The following is an 8,250-nucleotide window of genomic DNA, read 5'->3' on the forward strand; positions in this document are numbered from 1 at the left end:
GAAAAGAAATTCGAATATGAAAATTCGATTTCTTAAGAAAACGGATTAAGAAATTCGATTTCTTATTTCTTTAAAAAAAGAAATAATTGTGTTTATTAATTGGCCTTTCTAAATGACAATTAGTTTAGCCTCTTTGATTAAAAATTAATGAATAAAATGTAAATTTAATCAAACAATAGCTTTATTTAAAAATATTAAAAAAAATTGTTTGTAAATAAAAAAATTATTAAAAACTATTATTTAAAAATAGAATTTTTTTATATCAATTAATAAAAAAACTATTATTTTATTTTAAAATAAAAAATTTTAATTTAATTTCTCTAAAATATTTAATAAATTTAGTTATATTATTTCTCTAAAAAAAGTGAATTTAATTTCTCTAAAATTTTGTTAAATCTCTCTCTCTCTCTCTCTCTCTATATATATAGATCTACAAACCGATTTGACAAATTTTTAAGATGACAAAATTATGTATATAGCATTCAGAATTTGTTTATTTAAATATTTAACATGCTGACATCTTTATTTATTTTCCATATTTAATCATTTAAAAATGAGAAATTTTGTACATATCATATTTAAAAACAACTTAGGCCTCGTTTGGGACGACTTTTTTATGCTTTTTAAAACAGCTTTCTAATACAAAAATTTAAACTTTTGTACTAGAAAGCTGCTTTAAAAAGCAGTGAGAAAGTCGTCCCAAACAAAACTTTAAACTTTGATTGACATAACAAAAAATTTGTACCTATGAGCACCTTGTTGATGCTTCAGCGCCACATCCTTGGTTCAATATCCCCAAGGAATTCAACACCTCTCTTCATTAAGTCTAGAATGACTTCATAAGCCGAATATTATAGTAATATAGTTCAGCTATGTATCCAATAATAGAAAACTAGATCGAGGCATTTTTTTCTTGCATATCTCTCATAATGCAGTAAGTTACTCTTCAACCAGCATAGTATCCTCTCTAATGACATATATTATTGATATATCATCAAAAAATTACCTTGATCGGGCACGATTCTCGAGGCAAAAATCAAGTTGGAAAGTTCAAAATTTAAATTTGAGACCATCTAAACTCTGATTTCAGCAAACTTACAGTCTTCCTGACTTCGTCCTTCCGACCTTCATTGTCAGATAACGATTTTTAAAATATCCGTCACCCATCGACTACGGTCCTTCCAACTTACGTCGCCCACCAACTATGGTCCTTCCGACCAAACAAACACATCAACTGTAATTATTTATATTCATATCACGTAATGTACTCTATATGATGTACATCAAGATAAGGTCTTCCCCCAAGGAAGGGCCTCATTTATAATCAACTGCAAATACTAGTGGATTCATTCAAACTGGGTTAAGCCTTATGTTTTTCCTCTCTTTTTAGTGGGTTTCTACATAAAAATCTTAGTGTCTTTATAAATGATGCACCCTCTCTCATATCTAATTGCATGTTAGATCTTCATACAAAGCTAAGACTTTAAACTTTATATTTTTCTACTGTCGCAAATACTCTATGATGCAACAGTTTTGCGCCGTCTATGGGAACGTGGTTCCTGCCTAGGGAGCAAATTTTTGCTCCAGCTTCAAAAGATCGTTCATGTAAATATCATTTTAGTCATTGTTGCATCAACTTCATAAGAATCAAATGCGGATTGAGAGGCAACTTTGGCTCCAACCATGGCAAAAAAGATCCTTCAATGCTTTCAACATTAAGATGATATTTTAGAAAAAATACAGCAAATACAAGGATGCTTCAAATCAATTATAAGCTTTATACAGTCCCTTACGGGACTTCTACTCCTTGGGAAAAATCTTAATCTTGACCTCAAAAAGGCAGTAACGATCAAAAGATAAACTATCCTTCACATTTGATTCGAGATATATGCGATGTTCACCCCCTCCCAATCAAGGCAAAGTTGATCCCAGTGAGATTCGATTTGACCTCTTATACACATATTAATGTCATTGAGTAGGGCTTTGACATACAACCTCGGATAGGTCATATATCCTTGGTGGATTCTCTCGATCTCTTCCACATAGGTTAACGTTATCGAGCATGGCTCTGACATATAACCTCGGATAGGTCACACATCATTGGTGGATTCTCTGAACATCTTCCAAATAGGTTAATGTCATCGAGTAGTGCTTTGACATGCAACCTCAAATAAGTCATATATCATTAGTGGATTCTCTCGACCACTTTCACATTAATTAACGTCATCAAGTAATGCTCTGACATACAACCTCAGATAGGTCATACATTATTGATAGATTCTCTTGATCTCTTCCATATAGATTAACATCATTGAATAGGTCTTTGATATACAACCTCAAATAGGACACACATCTTTGATGGATTCTCTCGACCTCTTTCACATAGGTTAATGTTATCAAGCAGGGCTCTGACATACAACCTCATATAGGTCATATATCTTTGGTGGATTTTCTCGAACCTTTTCCACATATATTAATATCATCAAGAAATGCTCCAACATATAACCTCATATAGGTCATGCATCCTTGGTGGATTCTCTCGACATCTTCTATATAGGTAATATCATCGAGCAGTGCTCTAACATACAACCTTAGATAGGTCATACATCCTTGGTGGATTCTCTCGATCTCTTCTACATAGGTTAACGTCATCAAACAATGATATGATATACAACCTTGGATAGGTCATACATCCTTTGTAGATTCTTGATCTCTTATACATAAGTTAACATTATCAAGTAGTTCTCTGACATACAACCTCGAATATATCATACATCTTTAGTGGATTCTCTAGATCTCAGATAGATCATACATCCTTAAAAGATTCTCTCGACCTCTTCCATAGAGATCAACATCATCGAGCAATACTCTGAGTGGATAACATTCTCTCTAAAAAAAGATTTCATGAAATTGATTGATAAAATTATCACTAATATAAAAACCTTAGTAGTCTAAATATGCCTAAAAAATATGGGGGGGGGGGCTATATATCAAAGCTTTTCTCAAAGATGCATAAATAATTCAGCTTCCTCTAAGGGACAAGTTCTCAACTTCATGTACAATATCAATAGATTTATATAAATCTAACATCAGAATCAAGTGTACATGTAATCTCACTAGAAGTTGAAATTAAAAAGTACATTGATATTATCCATACAAGTAATTTTTTCAAGTAACAACTAACATTAAAATAATCAAATATACTTGATGGATTTAAGTGATATCTTCTCTATTGCACACAAGAATCTTTTACAACTTCTTCTTCAAAGAAAGGACATAACTTGATTATCATCAGGCCTCCACTCAGTTAATAGTGTTAGTGTGTTACCATAATGCTCACAATATAAATTACTTCGACCCCTTCCATAAGGGATATCTGATGTCTGTATATTTTAGTATGGATGCATATTGCCTTAGCAAAATGTCACTAAACATACTCCATCATCAGCCTTTCGTTTGATGTTCATCATCGATCATTCAATGTATATATGCCATCATCAGCTTCTCGCTACACTATTGATAGTCGCATACCCTTTAATTCTCTCCTTCAGCTCTACACTTGGTCATTGACTACCAACGGACTTCCACTCAATCGTCTATTACTGAAGGACTTCTGCTCAAACAACATCAAAATTCTCCCCATATACTGATCACTTTTGGTTCTCCTCCCGGATATTATTACGATCAGATCCTCTCAAATCACCCTCACATGAAAGAAGCATTTAATCTTCTTTTGTCAAGGATAGCTTAGTGGGAGAGTAAGCTCTCATCATAACTTCTTCTATACAAGAAAGGGGCTTTGAAGCTTGATAGAGAACTGTCGTCTATCTCTGATAGTGGAATGCCTCCAACGTAAAAAGAAGAATATAAGAGAAGCAAAAAGGAGGAAAAATCTCCTTCTACACAAGTGAGAGGCACTAAAGCTTGATAGGGGAATGTCACATATCTATGATAGTGGAATGCCTCAAATGTAAGAAGAATATCAGAGGAGATTAAAATGAGAATGAAGCCAAAATTCTAACTTCTACACAATGAGAGGAGCACTGATTTTGCGTAGGAAAAGTTACCTATGAAAAATAATGGAATCTCAATAGTAAGAAAGTTAGAAAAAGAAGGAAAAAAATGAGAATGATCATAAATTCTAACTTCTATATAAGGAGAGGGGAATTGACTTTGTGTAGGGAAAGTCATCTACGAAATGAAAAACAGTGGAAAGCCTCAACTGTAAGAGAGTTAGAGGCAAAATGGAGATAAGAAAAGGTGCAATTTTCCCCTTGCCTCGAGAGGTTTTTTTAGGTGAAGGGGAAGGGAAGAATATTCCCTATGAATAAGAATATTCGAAAAAGATGTCAGAAATATTCATGGAATAAGAATACTCAAAGGATTATTCTTTAAAAAAAAATTGGTGGGCACCACAAAAAATTTGAAAAAAAAAGTTATAAGGGCTGGCTCTTGATGCCGCCCCCTTAAAAAAAATTATGTATAACTGTAGCCAGCCGCGTGCTGCAGCCGCCAGCAGGCAGCGGCCGGCCGGTTCGACCATCTACAAGTGTTTGGGCCTGATTTTTGGCCTGTACAATTCAAATCGGACAATTTTGAGGTCCCTGAATGTGTTTTTCAACGTTTCAGACTCAATTTTGATACTTTCGGAGCTCAATGGGGCCACTATGTTTGAGTTTGAGCAAGTTTATAATTTTTGGAATATAATTTCTTATGATTTGGCCAATGTAAAATATAGTGACAAGTATTTTTAGACTTCTAGAGCTTCTATGTCCGAGAATAAGGGGGCAACTGATATGTCATCAAAAAATTACCTTGATCGAGCATGAATCTAAAGGCAAAAATCAAGTTGAAAAGTTCAAAAATTAAATTTTGGACCATCTGAACTTCGATTTCAGCAAACTTACAGTCAAACTGAATGTCTCAGAAATACAAACCCAACAATACCAAATTTGACCAATCTGAGCCCAAATAAGTCAAAATCAAAGAGCCAAAACATATTTGGAAGGTTCAAACCATAATTTGGATTATCAAATTATTTCCAAATATGACATGCTTACAATCAAATCGGGCGGCACAACATGACGAATCCAATGAGCTCAAGATCATCAAATTATGATTTCATTAAGACATTCAAATGCCCAATAAATTGCCTATGATTAAAGGATTCAACATCGATCATCCATTCAAACCACTCACAATTTACCCTTGACCTTCATGCTATTTACTGTCCATGTCACTCTCAGAAAATTATAAATAACCCCTCATTTTCTCTTAAGATGAGGGGGGGAGGAGGCAAGGAGGAAGAAGGGAGGTCCAAGCAAGATGAAAAGAGAATAAAGCAAGGAAGAGACTCCTTCGTTAATCACCGTCGAACTTTCATCCGGTAGCTGATCGACGTCAGAGTTCCGCCCAAACTCCAAGTGGCGCCAAAGTTCCGCCCGACCTTCAAGTAACGCCAGAGTTCCACCTGACCTTCAAGTGACGCTAGATTTCTGTCTGAATGTCATCTAATGTCGAAGTTCCACCCGGCCGCGGACTAACGTCGGACCTCAGCTCGTCGACGGATTTCTACCTAACGCTGTACTTCTGTCCGTCACAAAATTTTTGCCTGACATCTATCTGACGCCAGACTTCTATTCATCGATAGATTTCTACTTGACACCATACTTTCACTCGTTGCCAGACATTCATCGGACTTCTATTCAATACTGGACTTCTCCCTGACATCGTCGTTCTGACTTCTGTCATTAGATAACGATCTTTATGATCTCCATCGCCCATCAACTACGGTCCATCCAACTTACGTCGCCCACGGACTATGGTACTTCCAACCAAACAAACACATTAATTGTTATTCTTTGTATTCATATCATGTAATGTACTTTATATGATGTACCTAGTGGATTCATTCAAGCTGGGCTAGGCCTAGGGGGTTTTTCCCATTTTCAGGGGTTTTTCGCATAAAAATATTGGTGTCTCTTATAAATGATGCACCATCTCCCATATTTGATTGCATGATGAATGTTCATACAAAGCTAAGACTTTAAAGTTTATAATTCTCAATTGTCACAAATACTCCAGGATGCAACAATTATAGTTATGCTACATATTCGATAATATAATACTAGATTGAGGCATTTTTTCTTACATTTCTCTCATATTGCAACAAGTTACACTTCAACCATCATAGTATCCTCTCCCATGACATCTTACCTCATCGATATCTTAAAATTAAATCCTCATCTTCAACCATGAGAACCATTTCAGTGAATACGATACCATGCTTGTAATGGTATATGAGGGCACATTTTACAAGAAAACAAACAAATTTTAAAGATCGTTAACATTATTCAACCTTGATTTAGTCATCATTCTAATGATAAATATAGTTAAAATATGGTTTTAACATGACAACTAGCTTGTCAAATGATGTCTAGCAGTCAAGAGTTTGGGGTTTATAGCACAAAATTGATTCTCAATCCTAACAAACAAATCAAACACTGCTCCTAACCTTTGAGGATGATGAGTAGAGAGGCTCGTTTCCATGAAATTTGCCACATTGAAGACGCACACTTTACAATCACTATAAATGAAGAAGGTGATGAGAAGATGAAGGGTTGAGAGGCTCTTACCAAGGAAGGAGTAATAAAATTTGAGAGAATATCTTGAGATTTTTTTAAGTTTTTCTACTTTTCAGGGGTGATATTGAATAATTTTGAGAATAAAAAAACTGAATTTTATTGCAATCGAATTCCACTTTATTCGGACTTTATTAATTTTATAAATATTTTATTATATTGCATAAAATTATCTAAGATTATGTTGTGTTGAAAAGGAATAATTATTTGATACAATTAGATTAAAATAATATTTAAAATATTATAAAAATTTTCATTGTTTGGTGAAAACAACAGTATAATTAATTAATTAATTTATATTATAGAAAATATATAATTTATATTTTGGCTCTAAAAAGACTATTTCATGACTTCTATATGAATACCTTTTTGGCTTATAATTATTATATGAACTATCTATTAATATTAGTATAAAATTAATATAACGCTTTTTTTTTTCTCTACTATTTGCCGTACTCTCTTCATTCTAGAAGGAATAATATTGTTTCAATAGCTTCTCTTGCAAAAGTTTTTTATAAAGCATAAAATATTTGCCTAAATTAACAAAATATTTTGTTAATATTTTCAAAATATTTATATAAAAATGTTTTTCATATATTTTTTGTGCTGACAATTTTCAAAACTATTATTATCTTTAAATTAATTTTATTATTGTATTTTTATTAAATATTTTTAATTCATGCATTTTTTGCAAATAGCTCTAGATAATAATGAAAATTTTGACTTTATATGCCTCATATAATATATGGAAGGTCTCTGCTTTTTATTTATTTGAAGAAATATGTCTAAAGTTACTTTCAAGTGAAATTACCCTTATGATGGAAAATTATTATTTGCGGTCTTCGGACGCATCCAGAGGTCAATCTGGACGCACCACATCATCAAATACACAGTACATTGAATTACGTGGCTCATACGGATTAGACTATGGACTCATCCAGACTTTGAACATAATAATCTCAACTTATGATGGCAATATAAATTATGTCCTTAGTGATATTATGAATGCTAGAAAAAAATAGCTATTGAATTATGTGTTTCTAAACAACATCATTGTCTTCCAATCAACTTCTTTCTTTCACATTGGGTTCATCCTCTATGCTTCACTATGAGCAATTTCAAATGAATAAATATGGGTGTTTATATATGTGAGACCTCGTTCCCTTACTGTTCCTCTCTGACTTGGATTTTCCTCCAAGGATCGGCCGGGACGATATTGAAATCGTCCAGGACGATCTGTACTGTTCAAAATACCGTCCTGAAAATAGTTCTGGGAACCGTCCAGGCCGATGATTTTGGTCTGATCGTCCCAAGACGATCTGGCGATCGGCCGGGCCGATCAGCTATATGATTTAAGCAAATCAGCTCGTTTTGAGGAGAGAGAAAATCATTTTAAAAACAAAATATCTGATTTGAGGAGAGAGAAAGAGAAAGGGAAAAGAGGAAAAGCTTGGTTTTGGAGGCCGCGGAGCGCTTTTCGTCCGACGCTGCTGTTGGGAAAAGTGTAGATCTCGTGGTAAGGACTCCGAATCCTATTTCTGTTTTCAGAGATATTGAGTTTTGACCGAGTTGTGCATTGTTTTGTGTTTTCGTAGTCGAATTTTGGACA

This window comes from Dendrobium catenatum, unplaced genomic scaffold (assembly GCF_001605985.2).
Source record: "Dendrobium catenatum unplaced genomic scaffold, ASM160598v2 fragScaff_scaffold_129, whole genome shotgun sequence".
In the NCBI taxonomy this organism is placed as follows: Eukaryota; Viridiplantae; Streptophyta; class Magnoliopsida; order Asparagales; family Orchidaceae; genus Dendrobium; species Dendrobium catenatum.